The sequence below is a fragment of the Arachis duranensis genome, chromosome 8 (genome assembly GCF_000817695.3).
Source record: "Arachis duranensis cultivar V14167 chromosome 8, aradu.V14167.gnm2.J7QH, whole genome shotgun sequence".
NCBI lineage: Eukaryota > Viridiplantae > Streptophyta > Magnoliopsida > Fabales > Fabaceae > Arachis > Arachis duranensis.
Genome location: NC_029779.3, coordinates 16,797,131 through 16,819,210, shown reverse-complemented (window position 1 = coordinate 16,819,210; position 22,080 = coordinate 16,797,131). Strand labels below are relative to the sequence as shown.

Genomic DNA, 22,080 nt, shown 5'->3' with positions numbered 1-22,080 from the left:
ATAAAAAATATTTATTTATTTAATTTTATAAAAAAACTTAAATATCCTTCCTTTATTTGATTAAACAAAAATACCTTTTTAACTTAATCAAATTTTATAATTCAATTAATCCTAATTTTATAAATTCAAATAATTGAAATAATAAAATAAAAACATATTAAAAAAAAATATTCTTCATCTGAGTTAAACATATTAAAAAAACAAAGAACCAAAATTATTCTTCAATCTGTCCAATTCCTCTAGGTTAAACATATTAAAAATCAATCCTTGTTCATCTTCTCCTTCTCCTAATTAATCTGTCCTCCTCTAAAGCAAAGCAAAATATATCAATTAAACTAAAAATTAATGGTTCTTCATCTTCTCCAATTTTCCTAATATCATTCGTGCCCCATCTTTCTCAAACAAATCAAGAAAAGTTCCAAACCAAAATGCAAAACCCTAGCCCCAAGTCGTCCCATGTCTCAGCGCTTCCGCTTCTTCGTCTTCCCTTTGTCCGGAACCCAGGTAGCTCAGCACGTCGTCCCCATCCTCGCTGGCTTCTCTGTCCGTGACTTGGAGCAGCTTGCCATCGAGCCACCGCTTGCCGTCGTCTCTGCTCTCGCCGTCGTGTCGCCAGTCGCTGCCAGAACTGGGTCGCCGGTCGCTGCCATTTGAGTGCAGCGAAAGCTCTTGGTCAAATCAAACCTCTTGGAGTTGAGGTCAGTAATTTATGTCATAGTTCATGAATTTTTCCCCTTTGTAAAGAATGAAATTCAATTGATTGATTTGCACATAGTTTCATTTGTACAAAACTAAAAGAATTTTTTTATCTCATTTCTTACGTAACACTGTCGAGTTTTCTATTGCATTCCATATTGCATATGAAATTTCATTCTAGTTTCTTTTAAAATTTACGGGTCTATGCTTATTTCTGGGCGAGAATCTCCGGCTTCAAACTTCAGATTTTTTATCCCTGCTGCTTGCAACTTCAGATTTTTTATCCCTGCTGCTTGCTCTGTTGCACATTCATATCTGGGCGAGTCTAGAACAAAAACAAGGGCTAGGTAGGTAAAGGTTACAGGGTTACAGTCATAGGGGATCTTTGCATTAGAGCTAACAACTTATGAATATTATGGCTATCTGATGAACTTTCTGCCATTGTCTCACAAGATCTCAAACAGGATGATGCTTTATGTTTGAGTACACCCTGAAGGGTAAGCACATTTGCTTTTACTAGATCTCAATTATCATCTCCTTTGCAATTATATATAAACAGATCTCATAGAGTAATGGATCCAGGAAGCCTGCTTATTTTTTGTTTGCTTGAACAGGACTGGAAGGATACCATAGTCAAGCAAGATCAATCTCATGAGAACCAATCAGAGTGGAAGCATGTTATGACATTTCCTTTTTTTTTTTCTATTTTTTAGGTGATTATTCTTTACATGAGAACTAGTTCAGGAACACAATTATCTAATATATTATTCTTTATTATTAAAGTTTAAGGGGCAGAACATCTTTTAGTTAATAATATCTGTTACATAATGCTAAAACTATGTGGTTCAATGATTGTGAACTAGTAGCATATATGTGTTTTAAATTGGGAGGAATCCAATGATTGTATTTATTTTTTCATTTTACTACCTAGTCGGTCCCTTTTTTTTAATAGTATGTTGTGGCTGTTCTTGGATTGATCATGTCAATGAACGGTGGGTGATCATTCTTCAATGAGATGTATGGAGAGCCATTAAAAACCCCTTTTAAAGTTGTAACGGTGGGTGATCATTCTTGAAAGGTGCATATTGTATATTTCTAATGTCAAAGTTGCATTCATATCCCTTGAACTTTGTCACTTTTCAAAGGGGATTGGGTTGTTTTTCATTTTCAGTGGTTATCAGAGTAATTTGGTAGACAGATAGAGAGATATGGAGAGCCAGAAGGAGGATGAATGCTATGGCAGATAATGCATATTTTTTGTTGCTTGTTTTGGATAGAAACAAGCCACCATTTTTCCCCTCCTACTTGTAATTGATTTTTTATTTTTTTAACCCATTGTCTCTGTTCCTATCTTAGAATATAAATTCATTTGTAATCCAACACTAGAGTTAATGTTAGGGAGTCAACGGTTGATATGCTAACAAAATTGATGACTATATGAAAAGCAAAATGGTGTCATTGTTGTGAATCAGATTAATATAGTAATTTCACTTGCAAGTAATTGCAATAAGATCATAATTTTTCTGTTCAACAGTTGATATGCTAACAAAATGAAGCTTGTAATCTATCAGTCACTGTCTTGCTTGTATATATAAAGAATTAAACTCAACACTGCTTCGAGGTACATGCTCTTGATATACTTTGAAATGTGCATGTTGCACCACTCAATTGTTGTTTTCTTTCTTCTTTCATGTATATACTTTGTTCATTTTCAGAGAATGCAATCATGATTACAACTTAACAATTGCTTGTAACATTCGTTGATTTGAATCCTTGTACATTAATATCCACAATGAAATTTATAAATTGCATAAGTGAAGTCTATGTAAGCTTTATCAATGAGTAGAAACGTCGTAACAAGGCCATTGATGCTAAAAATTCAGTGTTTTATATGAAAATAATAGTAACAAAACATAGCTGAAGAATAAAAAAATGCTAATGCCATAACTTTCCAACACCAGAATTCTTCGTAAGAGATCTAACTATTCTTACAGTTAATATTTGACCACAAAACTTCTTTCACTTTCTTTCAACAAATGACAAGAAATTCAATGGAAAAATGAATTGTTCTAGTTAATTCCAAGACGACAAATTGAATTTTTCTTTATGAGGCCAAGATCCACCTACATCAAACATGAAGCATATATGGTTTTGTGACAATATCACTTGTAAAACTTATCAAGAAAAAAGTTGTTGCACGGGACCATATATTTGGTATAACTTAACAATACCTTGGGACCAAAGAGATCTCTGATGTTATCGATCCCACATAGTATCATCGTTGGCCTATTTCCAGAGACAAAAGAACTTATCAAAATCAATTTTGAATGAAGTTCAGTAGTTAGTTAATATGTTGTACTAAAATTCCTAGTGTTTTATTAGATTCAAACAGAAAATGAGTACCGAAACAAAAGAATTCATAGTAACTTTAACAAATGGTAGCATACAAAGAAGGAAATTTTTTTCCATTATTTGTTACCTAAAAGTACAAAGGACTGGCCCAGAGAATTAAATGGCACCAGGGTCAAGCACCAAAAATGAACTGTAAAGAATAGACTAAAACAAAAACAAGGTTGGGAAAAAAGAAAAAGAAAATCTACTGACATGCAACACACTTTTTTTGGTGTTTGTCAAAATCTCTCAAAATTGTTCTAGCCATATCAGCCATTAAAGGTGTGAGTTAAAGCTTCTTCAAGGGATGACTTGGTATTGCCTTGCAAGTCCTCGAGTACAGCAGATTTCTCACCAGGTGACAGCTTGTACGGTGATTTCTTTAAGAGTGTATTCAAAGCCGAAATTGCAAGTATCCTTGTCTGAGAAAGTTGACTTTTCAAATTCTTCAAAAAGTGGCCTATACGAGCAAAAGCATAAATAGTAAACACAATGCACAAAAGATAGCACAAAGGAGGATTCAAAAGTATATAACAAGCAATACAAACCAGCTGTTTCACTCAGGATTTTAGTCAAATATAAAAAGAAAGAAGGCCAAATGAGTTGCCATTTACCGCCAATGCAAGCCAGTGGAATCAAAACTCATAGAGCCAATCTGAGAAACCAAATCTGAAAATCCCAGTCCACAAGTATGGTTGTCTTTGTCTGATATCCTAAAAAAGCTTTTAGATACTCCATAAAATTGGATGTTGTACTTTACAAAAAGCTATTGAAAATCATGAACTATTAAATTATATCAAGACAATAAAACTACAATACAAGTCAACAATCATCTGAAGGGGATAAGTCTACCCCTTAATTGCTTTCTGAGCTTTCAAGGATTCATGATGAGAACTTCAAGGAGAAACCAGCAACATATTAGTCTCTCAAATTACCCAGAGCACAACAATTTCTAACTACAATGGGAAACAATGAAAATGGAAATACCTTAAGAGAATAGCCATGATAAATGAAGAGAATGACTTCAGATCCTGGAATCAAATGAAGCACATAAGAAACATGAAACTAATAACCACCCAGAAAGACAATTTAAAGAAAATTCTTGATCATCACCGTAGTCAAAATGTAACAGAAAATGAAAATAGAATTGAAATTGCAACCAAATAGGCCCTAAAATCCTGTTTTCTGATTTCACTTTTTCCTTCACAAATCTTAAAAATAAAGAAGATTGAAAATGAAAACTGAAAATAGAAACAGAAATGCCAACCAAACATGCACTTTTCTTCCCCTAGAATTTGCAAACACACCCTAATAAAATACAACAAAACTCACACAACCAGCTATATACATACCTGTACTGATCTATTGGATAATAATGAACCTGACTTCCAAGAAGGGATCATAGAAGATGATCAACAGCCCCATTAACCTGTCATTGAGAATAAGAATAACCAAGGTCAGATATGTACTAGTAGACCATTATCAACAAGGTTGAGAGAGAATAAAACCTTCCAGGATGTTGAGTCAAAAGCCAAGAAGATAGCTTCTTTAAATTGATCCTTATAGCGGAGTATTGCCGGACTGCCAAAAGTGATGCCAACTGATAATATTTTTAATTGATAAACTCTTATAAACTGATAAACAAAACCAGTCATTTACCATCCAAAGGAAATGCTCAAGCAGGGCTAGTTCAAACTACACATAGATCCAATCCATGCCCTGAATTTCACAAACACTAAAGTAATGCATCAAAGCAAAACTCCATGAAAAGAAACATATCAATAGTTTATTATCATACATAATCTTCTCCCCTCACCTTTCCTCCCTTTTTACCATAATGCCCTCTGGTTCACCTTTCCTCCCCTTTTATCATAATGCCCTCCGGTTGGCTTGTCCCAAAAGACTGTGGAATCTCACAAAGTACCGTTCTACATGGCAATGCACATTCTCCAGCTGTACAAATAGGGAACAGAACAGTTAAATTCAGAAGTAAATATGACTTGTTCAATGTATATGCTACATAAAATTGACGAGCATACCTGTGATAAAGTAATTTTTGAGTCATACATGCTGATGAATGAATCAGATAAATCATGTGCCTCATCTATTTTCTTCAATCAACGTTAGCCAAAATAATAACAACCAGGACCAGAATATCCGGTTTATTAAAGAAAAAGTTGAGCTAAAAATAAATGAATAAACCCAGAGAATTTTCGAACACTTATGTTAAGGGTATACAATACTGCATAGTAAAAGTTAGTTCCAGTTGTGTGCTAAATCGGTAATGAGATGCCGAAAGTGGCCTAACTAGATTCAAACCAAAAGAGATCCAAATTTGACCAAAATGGAGTATATTTGGGAAACCTTCATTAGCTCCTTCGAAATTTAAACTTAAATGAATGAAAACAAAATGAGCAAAGGAACAAAAATTAAATGAATAAACAAATAAATAAATAAGCTCTCCTAGTTTCTGCCATCAATAAAAGTTGGTAAGCAACAGCATATTATCTTTCTATGCAACTGAATATAAGCATATCCATTGAAATCTAAAGACCAAAGCAGAGAGATAACAAATAAGTAAAACCCAAAATCACATCCACTCAAAACCTAAGAGAACATATGATAATGACATTGAAGAAATATTAAACCAAATATAAGATTGATAATGACAATCAACAAAGAATTAAATAGCAAGTATTTCCTTCTTTCATCGCTGTCTTAGTTCCTTAAAACTCCCTGGTTTGCTCATCAATTTTACAGTGATAAACTAAAAGTCATTAAGAGAGACAAAAATCTGTTTAGTTAAGAAGATAAAAACAATACAAATTTAAGCTAAATAAGTAACAAGGATCAAATTCTTTGTAACATTACATGCATATTTAAACCAAATGCCTATTTTTGCTTTGACTACTAGGAAAGAGTTAACACAATACTATTAATTTGGTTTCAACTTTCGATAGGCATGCAGCTTTTCAATTTTCTTATGAGTTTTATAAAAATGATTTGTAACATGCTCTATGAATTATAATTAGCCAAACTTCAAAGATTTAGAGTGTATTACTAATTATGATATAAATGAAACACTCGTATATGAAATAACATCAAATAGCGTGCTATGGTGAAACATAATAGATGCAGTGAAAAATCAAGAATCAAGATTCAAAAATCAAAGAACAGAATCAAGTCAAATATAGAATAGGAAAAAATAGAAGCATTAAAAAATCATAACAATAATCAAGAATCAAGAATAGCAACCAAGAGAATATTAGAGAACTGCAGAAAATATGCCAACCAAGAATCAAGAAATTTAAAAATCATAACTAAAATCAAGTACTACAATACTTAGTAGTTAAGTTACAGTGGTGATATCACTCAGATGCATGTCAATAAAAAATAAAGAACACATAAAAAAGCAACACAGCAACACACAAAACAGCACCACAGTAGAAGCTCATTCAAAAAAATATCACAACACATAAAAATAGCAACACAACAGAACTAGAGCTCATTAGTAATCAAGTAATCCTTCAATAAAAAATTAAAACACAAAACATTCAAATATTCAGTAATCAAATAATCATTGAAAATGGCATAAATAAAAAACGCAGAAGAAGTTAGCAGTGAACTGACTGTCGAAGTCTAAGGTTTTTTTCTTGGTTGAGCTTCTGCTCTCTGGACTCGAAGGAAGGAAACTGGAATGGAGATGGGTTTTTCTTCTAAGCAGTCTGAAAAAAGGGGGGCAGAATCGTGACGGAGACAGAGGCCAGGCGACGAACACAACTCAGAAGACGGTGGTGGGTTGGAAGAATCTGCAACGACTAGACGAAGACGATGGTGACTGAGCGCCCGACGGACGGCGGCAGGAGCGCGATAGAGTAGATGAATACCAGGAACTGACACGACGAGGTCGAGGAAGAAGAAGCTGCGATTCTTGAAGGAGGAAGAAGCACGGACGACCAGACGACGATGGTAGTGCCTGAGAGCGACGGACGGCGGCAGTCCTTGCGGCGGTGGTGGAGAAGCTAGGGTTTCTATTTCAACTTTCTTTTTTTTATTTGGGGAGAAGCTGTTAAGATAGGGATATTCAAAGGGTATTTTTGTCTAATCAAATAAAAGAAGGATACTTAAGTCTTTTTATAAAATTAAATAAATAAATATTTTTTTTATTTAATTAAAGGGGTGTTTTAGTAAAAGTGATGATATATTATATATTTAAAAATGAAAAATCAAATGCTGATGTGGAAAATAAACTCCACGTGGCTAATTATTATTTGTCCATATATTAAATATATCGGTACGTATGAATTTATCATCGTACCGTAGTAAACATCTTTTTTTTCTCATCTTAAGTAAGTTTTTTTAACTATCTTTTGTTTTTAAGTTATTTTTTTATTATGTAATTTATTTAATATCTTTTTAAGTTTAGAATAGATATTTTCTAAAAACTAATGTTAAATATTAGAGTTAAGTATTTAAAAATTAGTGTTAAGTATTGGATTGAGTGATCAACAAAATGTCATAGTTGGACACATTCCTGATGATCTACCAGTTAATCACTCACATGCTCCACAGTTGCATCAGTCGAAGGATGGCAAACTCCCTGAAGTGTGACCACGAGGAGGGAGACGGGGCAGAGCGCTTCCTAGGCGTAGGGTTAGTATAGCTCGTAGGCCAGAGATCCAATTAGTCTGTAAAGAGTAGAAGAGCATACAACTATTAAGTCATTGATAGTGGAGAATGCCGCGACAGATAGTAGAGACACCATTCCCGTGGATTATCTGACACTAGAGCCACCACAGTCATCAGATTCGGGGGCCTAGTCGTCAGGGGCAGGCATTAGAGGCAAGCCCCAGTCATCAATAGGAGATTCCTTTTGATCCTTTTACCCCAAAGCTCCAGACACAAGATTTTGACACAACCTAGGTTTATATCAAATTAAATTCTCATTTTTTTCGACCCGACCACTGATGCATGGGCTTATAGGGAGTTATGTCTGGGGTTACACAGCTATTTGCACAAATGCATGCCTTTCCACCATCTTCAACTTATTCTCCATGTCACATGGATGGTCCATCCACTTCTTCATCTTTCGAAGCACATGGGTATCTCAGGGCCGTATAAGTTTATACGTCAATGGTACATTCGACAATATCCCACCAGTAGATCCATCGATTAGTAGAGGACATAGGAAGATACATCCACCTCTCTATAGGACGGGTGGCTATCTGGAGCTACCACGTCCTACACGTACCACATGAGGTGGTTAACGTGGCTGCGGACATGGACAGTAGTATATGTTCTTATGGTTCTCATTTTATATGCTTGTTTTGATGTATGAACAATCATATGAATATGAACACATTTGTATCTTCTTCTTCTTCTTATGCTTGTTATTTTATATATATTGTTACCCCTTAGATAGAATTCAATATAATAACATTGCTGTCATTATAATGAAACACTTTTAATTCAAATAACTCGAAGAATTCATTCATGTTTGACAATTATAAAAATAAATACTAACAAAATAACACAACCATAAGAAAAATTTATATCTAACGTCCACCTAATGGAGGCTCCCCCATCTAATGCGGTGCATGTCCTCCGCGTATGGCCTACATAATGACACAATTCACACTTCTTTTCAGGAGTCTTTTTCAACTTATCCGTGTTGTTACAAATCCTAGTGGAAACGAGATGACCTTTCTTGACTCTCATCAGTCAAGAATTGGGTCGAATACGGGGACTATCATATGTTGGCCAATCATCCTCATGTCTAATCGGCCTAAACTCCATTCTGTAAACCTTGAATACGGTTCCCATGTGATACACGAGATGCATGCACATGAACCTTCTAGACAAGTCTTGCATAGTTACATGTGAGCATGCTGCTAGAACATGATGACAGGGAAGGTGAAAGGTTAGAAAGTATCCGCAATCACATTTACCTTTATCAAGCAATACTTAACAATTCTGCTGCCTATATCCTGGCACTGCTGCTAACTCCTCAACAGTGAATGTTGATATCGAACGATCAAACTAGTAAACATTCACGGTGTTCACATGCTTTAAGTTTAACTCAGTAGCTTTCATATGTGTCTGTGAGAATTCAGCACCTACTTGAAGCTGTGCTTGAGCTTTATGCCCTTCCTTGCGAAAAGCTCACCCATTCAGAAGTATGATGACGATTATTGGCAAATTACGAGTAGCCTTCATCACAACATTGATGCACTTTGATATATTTGTTTTCATGTGGCGAAATATGCGACCTTCATCAGCATACTGTGTCAATTCATGTGGCATTTTTTCTAGTCAATTTGTGATTGCCACATTTTCTACCCTCAATCTGCCAAAGTAGCGAACAAACTCTCTATGTGACTTCTAATATGCTGTGTTCACGAAAACTTTCTTCAAGTCCTTGTTCTTATAGTGCGTCATGAAGTTGGCTACAATAAGTCTTGTACAAAAGGCTTGAAAAGGCATGCAGAGGTTTCCAACCACTATCATCGGCATTCAGCGCAACATCAATGGACTTATGCCTGTCAGAAATCACCAACAGGCTTAGCTGAGGCATGAGTTGCTACCTGAGATGAGACAGAATAAATAACCGTGCTTCCTTCGTCTCTCCCTCGACCACAGAAAATGCTATAGGCAACATGTTTGAATTGTTATCTTGGGCGATAGCCATAAGTAGAGTACCTCTATATTTACCATACAAGTAGGTGCCATCAATGGAGATAAGTAGTTTGCAATGCTTGAAAGTCTCTACACACAGAAGAGGATCTTGAGATATATCAAAGGAACCTTTAATGTTGCTTTATGTTTTGGAAGAACTGAATTTACTATCAAAAGATATATTGACTTGGATTTTCTAGGTGATCTTGACAAGAGAAAATTCACTACAGGTTATGTGTTCACACTTGCAGGAGGATCAGTAAGTTGGTTATTAATATTACAAGTTGTTGTAGTATTATCAACTACAGAAGCTGAATATATGACAGCTACACAATTTTGTAGGGAAGCAAATTGGTCGCAAAGATTAATGGAAGAGCTAAGGCACAATCAGTGTAAGACTTGAATATTTTGTGATAGTCAGAGTACCTTGCACATCGCAAGGAATCTAGCCTTTCACTAAAGAATGAAGCACATAGGTGTTTAATATCATTTTGTTTGTAAACTAGTGGAGGAAGGTAAAATGGATATGTAAAAATCTACACAACAACTTTGCAGATATCATGACAAAACCAATCAATACAGATAAATTTGATTAGTGCAGATCGTCTCTTTGCCTTTAAAAATATAAGCAGTACGAATACACCAAAAGAATAATTTTAAGTTGAAGATTGTGAAATAAGAAACAAAATTGTTCTTTTAGTTTGAAGATGAGTTTGCAAATTGATAAATGCGAAAAGATTTTTATTTGAAAAAATTTGAAGTGTGAATAATGTTGGAACTTTGTAAAATTTATTAGCTACCAACTTATTCAATTTGAAGAAACAAAATCCAAATAAATAATGAGTTGCATATGTTGACTTGAGTCAAAAGAAAAAAAGACGAATGGCATGCAGAATTAGGATGTGCTAGCAAATATTGAGCTTGAAGATAAAAATTGATATGTGATGACATTATATGAACATATATGGTATAACAAAGAGAAGTTGTACTTTGTTTTTGACTTAGTCAAAAACAATTTGCCCATTCTAATTGGCCGACAGGTTATTATGATAAATTGAAAATAAACTTGCCAACATCACTAAATGGAAGTAGAAAATTTATTTTCACCATCATAAAGTATCTATAAATTAGAGTGTCCATGACTTCATTTGTATGTCATGTTTTGTAATATTATAATTTCTTTATATGAGCATTATTTTTATAATATATATAAGAGAGTATTATAAAAATTTTTTATATCTTTTGAGAAATTGTATTTTTATCATTTTGTTATATATTATTTTTACATTGTTTAAATTCCTGTTCAAATCATTTTTTGTTTATAAAATTATAGTTGTGTTATTATGTCCTATTAAGTGTGATACTCAACATATACTTCTTTCATTACAATAATATCAATCTACATTCCAACTATATAGTGTTGAATATTGGCCCAATTTTTATTGTTTATATATTTTCTCAATTTTAGTTGTTAATTACAAAACACAAAATAATAGAGATAACGATTGTGGTAATAAGAGTATGAGAAATCTTCATACACTTCTCTTAGACTCCGTTTGTTTCATGTGTATGTCAAGTTAAGACATAGACACGGTAGAGCGTGTTCCTTGTTTGGTTTGTAAGACACAAAAATTAGAGATACACTTACACACAGATATACACAATATACACGTATTTCATATTTCAATAAATTGATGAGACATGGATTTGTAGTAATGGACACGAATTTTAATTGTTTTTTTTGCGACTAACTAGTTAAAACTCTTATCCTCTATTTGTGCAGCCTTATGGCTTCTCCATCTTAGTGTGCCAGCTGTTTTTGTGGAGCTTCTTATTATTTTGTGACAATCTTTATCCTTCCTCTGTGCTAGAAAACTCAACTTAAGGTTTCAAATAATTTTATCCCTCTCTTTTTTTGTATTACGCATTTGTATATAGTATTGGACAATCTTTTTTTCTTTTGAGCACATACGTGTTGGATAATCTTTTTCTCTTTGTTCTAGGTGTGTAAATACAACAAACATATAATTTTCAATATCTGAAATTATTATATTTTTAGTAGGATTTAGTTGGAGCTTTGGAAGACAATTTGATTTTTCTCTTCTATATTTTTATCTCTATGGAACAATCACATGCATATATTTGAAATATATATTTATAGATGCACCTCCTTATTACTACCATGTCTTCCATTATTAATGAAATATAGATGTTTTAGTGTTTCACTTTAATTATCCTTTAAAAGCTCAAGGCAACAATATTTTAACTGGATGATAATTGGATGTAGAAACTGACATGTTAAACTACAATATTTTTTCCTTTTTTTACTTGACAATATTATATACTAAAATCTTAATTATTTTTCAAGTGACATTTTTATTGATATGTATTTAATTAGATTTTAATAATTTCTGTGTTTGTTTTGTTCATGGCATTTGAGACAGTTGGTTGGTTACTTAATTTTGGAATTTGTTAGTATGCTTTTGCTTTTAATGCCTTTTTTAATTTATGTATACACAATTGTAAACAAAAAGTATAAACTGATTTAAATTAGGAGCTCTTCATTTATGTATAAAAAACTATTAGATTGAATATGTGATATATGTAACAAGTGTATCCCCTGTTCTTGGTTTAATTGAAGTAACAAAGAAAAAATAATAACACTTTCTTAGAGCATATCTGAGTGTTGTGGTATTGGATATTTATTATTTATTTGTTTTTATGCTTTTACTTTTTATTGTCTCTTAGGAAGTAATGATAAATCGTTCTGAACAAATTAAGTTATATGTTGGATATTACTGAATCATAAGAGTGTAATTTGACACGATGTTTTTTATTTACTTTATATATGCATATTAGGAATAAAAGGTGAATTCATTCTTCGATTGGTCAAAGAGTGAATACATTGCCATTACAATGAGATGCATTAGATGATATCATTGAGGTGGGTGGAGATAGAAATTGTATGTGGGAGTTAAGAATGAGTTTGAATACATTTGCGAATTTGTGTGAATTGCTACAAGTTCAGGATGGGTTACATGAAGATGGTCATGTGGCATAGGCGAGCAAATAACTACTTTCTTGATCATATTAGCTCATGATATAAAAAATCGTAGCGTACAAGTTAGGTTCTGTAGGTTTGGTGAAATTGTTAGTAGGCATTTTTACAAGGTATTATATTCATTTTTGCGTGTCCAAAGTATCTTATTTGCAAAGACAGACCCTGTATTAAAAGATTGTGTAGATTCCGCATGAAAATGGTTTAAGGTGAAGTTTTGCATATAGCTTAAATTTTTATTAGTTAAGTTTACTCCATATGTTATAGCTATTTTTTTTTTACATTTGATAGGATTGTCTAGGAGCATTATTAGATGGCACTTACATAGATGTCACAGTCCCAAGAGTGATAAATCTAGATATCAACATGAAAATCTAAAATATCCACCAATATCTTTGGAGTTTGCAATCGGAACATGAATTTCGTATATGTCCTTAGCGATTGGAAAGAATCGGCATCTAATTCAAGGATACTTATGAATACAATTACTCGATGTCATGGCTTGAAAATACCTGTTGGTATGTCTAAATTAATCTTTTGCTAAGAGTATTAGCTATTTATTAAGAAATCATAATATATTTCTTATATTTCCATCCTTCTATTTTAGGATATTATTTAGTGGATGTCGACTATAACAATGGTAGATGATTTTTTATCATCTTATAGAAATGCCCGCTATCATGTGAATGAGTGGGCTCAAGGTCACTTTGCACCACAAAATCGTCTAGAATTATTTAATAAGAAGCACTCTTCTGCTAGCAATGTGATTGAGCGATGCTTTAGGTTAAGAAGAGATGTCCAATTTTACAAAGTCCCTCGTTCTATCTGATTATGATTCAAAACCACATTATTATTGCTTATTGTTTGTTACAAAATTTTATTCGTATGAACAGGGATGTTGATCCCAAAGAAGATGCAATTCTTTAACCAGAACATATACCCGTAGGAGATGATACTATAGTTGATGAAGCCGAGACAATTGATGTTGTAGAAAGTAGCAATGAGTGGACTCAATGGCATGAGGATCTAACAACCAAAATTTGGAAAATATAGAGAGGAGAATGTGACACGTAGAATTTTTATCTTTACTAGTTTTATTATGTATGCAATTGTCTTGGACTACAAATATTGTACTTGAAATTATTTGAGTTTTTTTCTTTAAGGCGTAATGTATTTGCTAGCTTGGGTTAATTAGTTGTATTCTAATGAAAGATACAATTAGTTGTATTCTTGTAGGGTTTGATTGTTTTAAATTATGTTAAAATGCTAGAATTTTATTGAAATCGTTGAATTATGTTGATATTCTGCTAGTAGTTATTTTAATTCTGCCGTAATTATTATTCGAGTGTAGTATTACCATGTTGTAAATCTACTAGTAAGTATTACTCTACTATAATTCTGCTAGTAACTTGATAGTAATTGTGTTGTAACTATTATAGTAAGTCTTATGTAATTTTGATAATAATTCTGTTGTAATTGAACTATAATTCTAATAATAATTCTGTTGCCTTGGTGCTCTTTTTTTCTTATTGTGCAAATATATTATCCAACATCAATGGCCTCCATACCATGTCAGTGGACTGAACAAGAAACTGAATAATTTGTGTTCTTCATGGAGGAATTGATTGTTGAAGGCAAGAGGGCATATGCCGGTTAATTTAAACCATGAGCATCTCAAAAGCTGGCAGCAAGATGAATGAGAAGTTTTTTGGATGTGGCCTCACTATAAAGCACATCAAAATAAACTCAAGCAACTAAAAGCAAAATATATGTATGTGGCTGAGATGTTGGGTCGTAGTGGCTTTGGGTGGAATTCTGAAAAGATGTGTGTTAAAGTACATAATAAGCAAGTATTGGAAGGTTGGAAAAATGTCTGATTTTTTTGCACTTTTAATCACCTCTCTTGCAAATTTTTAATTTTCATGTGAAATTATATGGGCATGCATTTATTAAGGGATTGACTTTGTTTTATGATATAGGGTCACAATATGACACTCTACACTCTAGGCAAGTCATTTCTCTTGTTTGAACGTCTTGGGAACATTTTTGGCAATGATAGAGTTACAGGTCTTGAAGCATGCAGTGGAAAATATGCTGAAGAAGATGTTACTCCGGGTTCTAATATTTGCTGTGACCAAAATTGGTGGCTTGGGATTAGGGGACGAAGATGTTGACATGGAGGATTTAACTGCTGTAGAGAGCAAATTACCCAGCACCTTCTTGACGTCTTTTGCTCATCAAGTAAGAGAAATCAAGGATGCCAATCTGCAACTAAAAAAATCCATGGTGTTGCAATTCTATCAAACTTGGCTGAAACTTTTAAGGTTACAGTAAAGGATCAAGAAAAGCATGTGCAAGTACTAACCAATACAATGTCTAGGGTAAATGACCAAGTGAATTTGGGCCAATATTGAAGAGCATTGGCTTTGACACAATAGATATCATGTAAGTTGCACAAAAATTTTTGCAGAATCCAGAATTGAAGGCAACCTTTTGGAGTTTGGATGAGGAAAAGGCGACATTCATATGAGATATAATGGCGAACTTTTAGCTATTGTTGGTGGTCTTAGTTGTTAAGTTATTAGGGTCTATTGCTAAACTTACTAAGGTACTTTCCTAAAATTTACAAGGGTTTAAGTAATTGTTATGAAATATTCACTCACTTTGTAATAAACTAATTCTAGACTTCTCAGTAGTTTATTGATATTTCTTATGTTATATTATTGAAGTACACTAGCTATATTGCACCTAAATTTTGCATGAATTGAATTCTAGTTGTATTATACAATTATCTTTGTTGATTTTCTAATTTATGCACCAAAGTTATGCATCAGGTGTATTTTAATTCTACTATAAAATCCTCCCCTTAAAATTGTGCAATTCTGTAGAATTACAATTAAATTCTGCATTATGTGTGTTGATTTTATATTATTATACACCTAAGTTAAGTATCAATTTAATTTTAGTTGAATTGTGTAATTTTGTACCTAAAATTCTACAATTTTATAGAAATGTGATCAAAATTTGCATTTTTTGTGTTACTTTTCTACACTTAAGTTATGCATTAGCTGAATTTTAATTGTATTGCGTAGTTTTGCCCTTAAAATTATACACTTTTGCATATTTGCAATCAAATTCTGCATTTTCTTTATTGATTTATGTAATTATTACCTTAAATTGTAAAATCGTGCACTTCTACAATTGTGCAAAATAAAAAATTAGTGTAAGACTCAGGGCACATGCATGTTGATTTTAATAATTTGGTCTTTAAATTCTGCACTTATATATTTGGGCAAAGCAAACAAAACTAAATGTACAATACTCCAAATACTATTAGCTAAAAAGAAACAATAAACCAAAATAATATAATAAAAAAACACTTTCCATTGAATTTTCAATTCATATAATTTTATTACAATTGAAAGTCCCAACAAATAATTGTGTATTGTATAAAACTATACCAATATAACTCTTATGCTATTAGTTGTCATGCTTCATTATACAAATACATTACCAAATAAGATAAAAACAAAAAATACAACTATCAAAGTCTATGATATCCCAAGAGCTTTCAACAGATATTAGCACTTCGTCCTCACAACTTTATTATTTGTTTTTTTCAAACTTGGTCTTTATGCATTCTCGGAGTCATACTCATCTGAAATGGCAAAAATTTGATATAAGATTAAAATACTTTGGCTCACAAGTTGTCCAAATTCAATAATGAAGGAATAAAACAGAAAAAATTTTCACTTTTACTTTAAGGCCAAGACCAAGAATTATATTTTGAATTACTTCATTTTGTACATTGTAGCTTCATCCCTCCTTTCAATTTTCAGAATGTTACCCCTTAAAGGTAGAATGACCTGCACCAAATTTGCATATCATGTATGTTATATAGTAAACAAAATAGATAATCAGGACAGGGAAATAGCTTGATGTGCCAATGGCGTTAAAATGGTAAAAGTTTGATTCCTTCCCTTGAGAAATTCGATAATATGTTTAAAATATGAGGACTGTACCAAGCAAAGGTCAAATCTAATTACTCAACTAAAGTTCAAACTTCAATTGGAGTACTAGAATTCAGTTCTTTGATACAATAACATATCAAACTCAATTAGAATTTAATTGCATTATATCAAGAAAAGGGGATAAAGACTCAAGCCTAAACCACCAAAGCACTCCAATAATGATCCCAAGTCCAAACATCCTATACCTCTTCACTCCACTTTGATCATTCCTTTTAACAAGGATAATTCATAATTAACTCATATGGGTATTTCACTTTCCTAACCAACTTTGCAATGGCCATTAATCACTCACTCTAAATTCACCATTATCCCAAAATCCACTAGAATTCAACTAATCTTGCATGAATCAAATTGAACCAGACCGAGTCAAGCCACTATATCTAAAATCACAAATCCACTACACTATAGCTAATCTAATTTGAGCAAAATCAACTAACAATGAAGTAAATTTCTCAGTTCTCACCCACATTTAATCTAAAAATCTGAAATTCAGCACAAGCTAGTTTTATTCATCTACATCTAACTAAAAGATTAAGAAAATATTGAGAACAAACATAGCACTATTCACTCACAACCTAATAGGCACCAAGCTAGATTTATCATATATGAATCTAGTAGGCACTTTATAACGAAATTTTTAATGAAATTCTCAAATCTAAGAAGGCATCGTACCTTTCTCCATACATACATATTTAGCAATCTAACACAATCAACACTCATTTAATGTCACCAAAATTTGATTTTCTCAGCACAACAAAAAAAATTAAGCAACTTTTTTCAACTTGTTGTCAATTAAAAGAGCAAGAAATTGATGGGAAGAAGGACATTATACTTGGCCTCCATGGGAATTGAACATATACATAATGGAGAAGAAGAATTTGCGACAAACAAGAACATGGACTGAGCCACACAAGAGGATACATGCAGTGGATATGAAGATGGAGTATAGGGAACTGCACAAAGAAGACGGCATTTACCTTCCACATGAGGATATAGGTAACGACGACGAAGGAGAGGCCAAATAGGCAGAAGGAAGTTTTTTGGGGGTAGGGATGAGCGGGAGAAACCCTCGAGAGAAGCATTCTCATTTCAGTTTTTCTAATATTAATTAATTTTTATTTTAATTTATGAGGATAAAATAGTCATTTTCAATTATGTAGTGTTATTAACTTATTATGTTTTGCAACCAAACATAATATTAGACACTACACTAGTGTCATGTCTATTATTTTCAAACACTATATAAACATAAATATTTTATGTCTATGTCTTAAGTATCTATGTCTCAATACATACACAAATCAAACAGAGTTTTAAGGATTAATTTCCATCACATAAATGTTTTTTAAGGCTACAACATAGTCTTTTGATAATAATACCATATTATGGAGGAATAATAATTTTTTTAAGAAGAGTTCAACACCAAAAAGTAGAATTTATTACAAATTAGAAAAAGAAACAAACGAACAAAACTAAAATACTAAAAAAAAAGAATCGTATAATATTACGTATTTTACTTCTGTAGTGTTCAAACTCTTTGTCAATCATCTCCACATACAAAGTATTTGTGAAGAACTAACAAGTAATTTGTTATTTAATCTAACAAATTGGTTTTGTTTGGATGAGCTTCTAGGTTTTTCAAATTTTTTTTAAAAAGATCTTATAGAAAAGTAAAAGTAATTTTACATTGGGGTATCTCATACAAAAAGATCTTTTTATCTATCAAGTATGTTTGGGTATAACAATATAGAAGTACTTTTTTGTTTATTTATTACATGAAAAATATCTTTTTTTTAAGAAAAAAAGATCTTTTAAAAAAAGATGTAAATTACAGCTTCTCAAAAAAGATGTTTTTTATTTTTCTAGTGCTTTTACTTTTACTACTAAAAATTTGCTAAACACGCTAAAAAATAAAAAAGATCGAATATCAAAAAAATGACGTCCAAACAAGCACAATATAGAAGTACAAAAAAAAAAAGAAAAACACCATAATATATCTAAGTGTATATGTGTATTTTTAATAGGTGAGTAAATCAACAAAATATTCTGCAATTATTAAATTATTTACAAAATTACTTTTTAAATTTGTTAATACAAAATTATTTTTAAAATATTTTAAAATCATAATAAAAATAAAAAATATATAATTTTTTATAAGTAGCAAATGATATGTAAATTTGATACCCTGGTCTAAAGTGAGTGTATTCAATTATCCATAGATTCAACCATATAAATAGATGACATTGCATAATTTTATTCATGACATGAGAAACATTTAGTGAGAACGTAACAAACAACCCTTTTCACCATATCCATTGCCAATAATAATTATTAAATTTATAAAGCCAATTTCCTTAGATAGCTAACAAGAGGTGTAGTCAACTTTAGTTAATTTTTATTTAGGTTGTACTCCAAATTTCATGAAAAAAATACATTTAAAATATTCTAAAAAAGTTCAAATTATATCTAAAAAATGTTCAAATTAATTACATGAAAAAATATTCAAATTACATCGGAAAAGATTTAAATTATATTAAATTCATTATTAAGAGATTGTGTGGATATTTCTTTTTTTGTAATTAGATATTTTTTCTATGTAAAAGAAACATCCTCATCCTAAACCCCAATACATTTCTTCTAAAGAGATGAAAATCATCCAAATTATATCGAAAAAACATTCACTTTACATGAAAAAATCATCCAAATCACATCGAAAAATCCAAATCACATTAAATTCATTCTCAATGTTTTTTTCTTCGTAATTGGATGTTTCTTTGTTTGTAATTAGATGTTTGTTTCTTTGTAAAAGAAACATCCGTATTCTAAATTCTAATATATTTTTACTAAGGGACAAAAAAACATCCGCGATATAAAAAAATTCAAATTATATCGAAAAAATATTCAAATTATATAAAAAAACATTCAAATCACAACGGAAGAAAAATCACGGCGGCGGAGGGCGCAAGAAACAGAGGACGCATGGCAAGATAGAGGACGAGGAAGTGCGATCACGTCACTTGTGCCACTTCTTCCTGCAGTGGCGACGTGAACGGCGTGAAGGACCGCACACGCAACTCACACAAGGACGACAATGTGCAATAGCAGCTTGACGGGGGAGCGCGATTGCGTCACTTGCGCGACTTCTCCCTGCAGTGGCGATACGTGCAGTGCATTGTGGAGACGACGATGTGGTGGTTTGCGCAACGAAGGTTGACACGAAGAGAGAGAAGGTTGTGATGAGAGACTATATTTAGGAGAAATTATTTACTTAATTCTAATTATTCAAAGAGATCTCGGGAGTGTGGGTATGTTTTTGTTTTTGTTTTTTAATATTATTTTTATTAATTGTTAAGGGTAATTTGGTCAAAAAATCAAAATTGAGGTAGAAAAAGACGATTTTATAATGTTTTATAACGTTGAGAATGATTTTAATAAGAAAAAAGATCGGGTATGATTTTGATTTTGATCTCAGACGTTAGGGACAAAAAAAGTATTTAACCCTAAAAAAATATTAAGAAGCCAATATTTTTTATTAATATTAACTAATATTTTTAATTAAGATTTTATTTTTATATTATTAAAATTAATGTTTAGAAGTTAGCATTTAGATTTTAGTATTTAGTATTTATAATGTTAATCAAATGTTGGCAAGAAGAAGAAGAATTATTATTTAGACGTAATATAATTAAGTAAAATTTTCAATTGTCATCATCATCCATTTTCTAAATAGAGTAAAGTATTATTTTTGTCTCTAACGTCTGGAGTAAGTCCCAAATTTGTCCCTAACGTTTCAATCGTCCTATTTAAATTCCTGACGTTTTAAAATTGGCTCAATGTTGTCATGCCGTTAGGAATCCGTTAACAGAATTGACGGCGGGACAAAATTGAGACTTTTTTGAAACGTTAGGGACTTAAATAGAACGAAAATATTGGGGATAAAAACGATACATAGAAATAAATTTTAATTTTATCCTTCAACAATATCAATTTTTTACTGTACATAATATTTAATTATTTTTTAATCACATCTAAGTAAATTACACTTAATCATATTATTTTCATTCTAAATAATTTTTTTATATTTTTATATTAACTTATAACTTTAAGTGTAAAATTATAAAAAATAAATTTATTTAGAATGAAAGTCATGTGATTAAGTGTAATTTACTTAGATGTGATTAAAAAATAATTGGATACTATGTACAGTAAAAAATTGATATTATTGAAGGATAAAACTAAAATTTATTTCTATGTATCGTTTTTGTCCCTAACATTTTCGTCCTATCTAAGTCTCTAACGTTTTAAATTCATCTCATTTTTGTCCCACCGTCAATTCTATTAACAGATCCTAACGGCAGGACAACATTGAGTCAATTTTGAAACGTTAGGGACTTAAATAGGACGATTGAAATGTTAGGGATAACTTTGGAACTTACCCCAAACGTTGGGGACAAAAACGATAGTTTACTCTTCTAAATATATGGTGATGCAATTTTACATCCAAAGGAGAAAATAAAAGATGTGCTAGTGTAATCTTTACTTAATATGTGTTACCATAAACCTACGCAAAAATATTATTGTCTCTCTAGATAAGATGTATATATGATTATTTGTAAATGTAAACCCCATATGTTCATCAAAGTCATTATCATATCCTAAACATGAAAAAGATTAGGAGGTTCATATTTTTCTTATATATACATTTTCTAGCATAAGAGGGGCATTGCTGTTATACCTTGTCGATGGAACCACATCCCAAGATTTGAGAATTCTGTTGGTATTTAATTTTAATCTGATTCTGATCATATGGAAACCCTACATTCTAGACAATAATAAATTGCTCTTCATTTCAGATGTTTAAAGAGAAAACTTAAGAGAGTTGAGTTTAAATTACAATATTAAACTTTACTCTTTTTATTCGTATCCCTCCATAGTAGGAACTTAAGCTCAAACACAAAAAAACTATAGCACCAGTTTAAGAGCCGAAACATAACGAGACATCTTAAGGGATAAATAAACAGGGTTTGTATATATAACGGCCCTTACTCTTCAAGATGACCAAGTCTGCCAAATAATTAACAAGTTAATGCACTTCAAGAGACATCTTAAGGGATAAATAAACAGGGTTTGTATATATAACGGCCCTTACTCTTCAAGATGACCAAGTCTGCCAAATAATTAACAAGTTAATGCACTTCAAGAGAGCACCTTCCAATAACATAGATTTTG

At 31.9% G+C, this 22,080-nt stretch overlaps 2 long non-coding RNA genes across 2 annotated transcripts; one reads left to right on the top strand and one right to left on the bottom strand.

The window, feature by feature from the left end:
- Positions 1 to 631: 631 nt before the first annotated feature.
- Positions 632 to 1,336, top strand: LOC107461191 (uncharacterized). Its single transcript, XR_008001934.1, has 3 exons — positions 632 to 698; positions 1,150 to 1,193; positions 1,311 to 1,336. It is a non-coding gene; the product is annotated as an uncharacterized LOC107461191 (long non-coding RNA).
- Positions 1,337 to 16,181: 14,845 nt separating this feature from the next.
- LOC127741309 (uncharacterized) lies at positions 16,182 to 17,940 on the bottom strand. Its single transcript, XR_008002263.1, has 3 exons — positions 17,829 to 17,940; positions 16,580 to 16,686; positions 16,182 to 16,478 (listed from the first exon to the last, which is right to left on the bottom strand). It is a non-coding gene; the product is annotated as an uncharacterized LOC127741309 (long non-coding RNA).
- Positions 17,941 to 22,080: the final 4,140 nt, after the last annotated feature.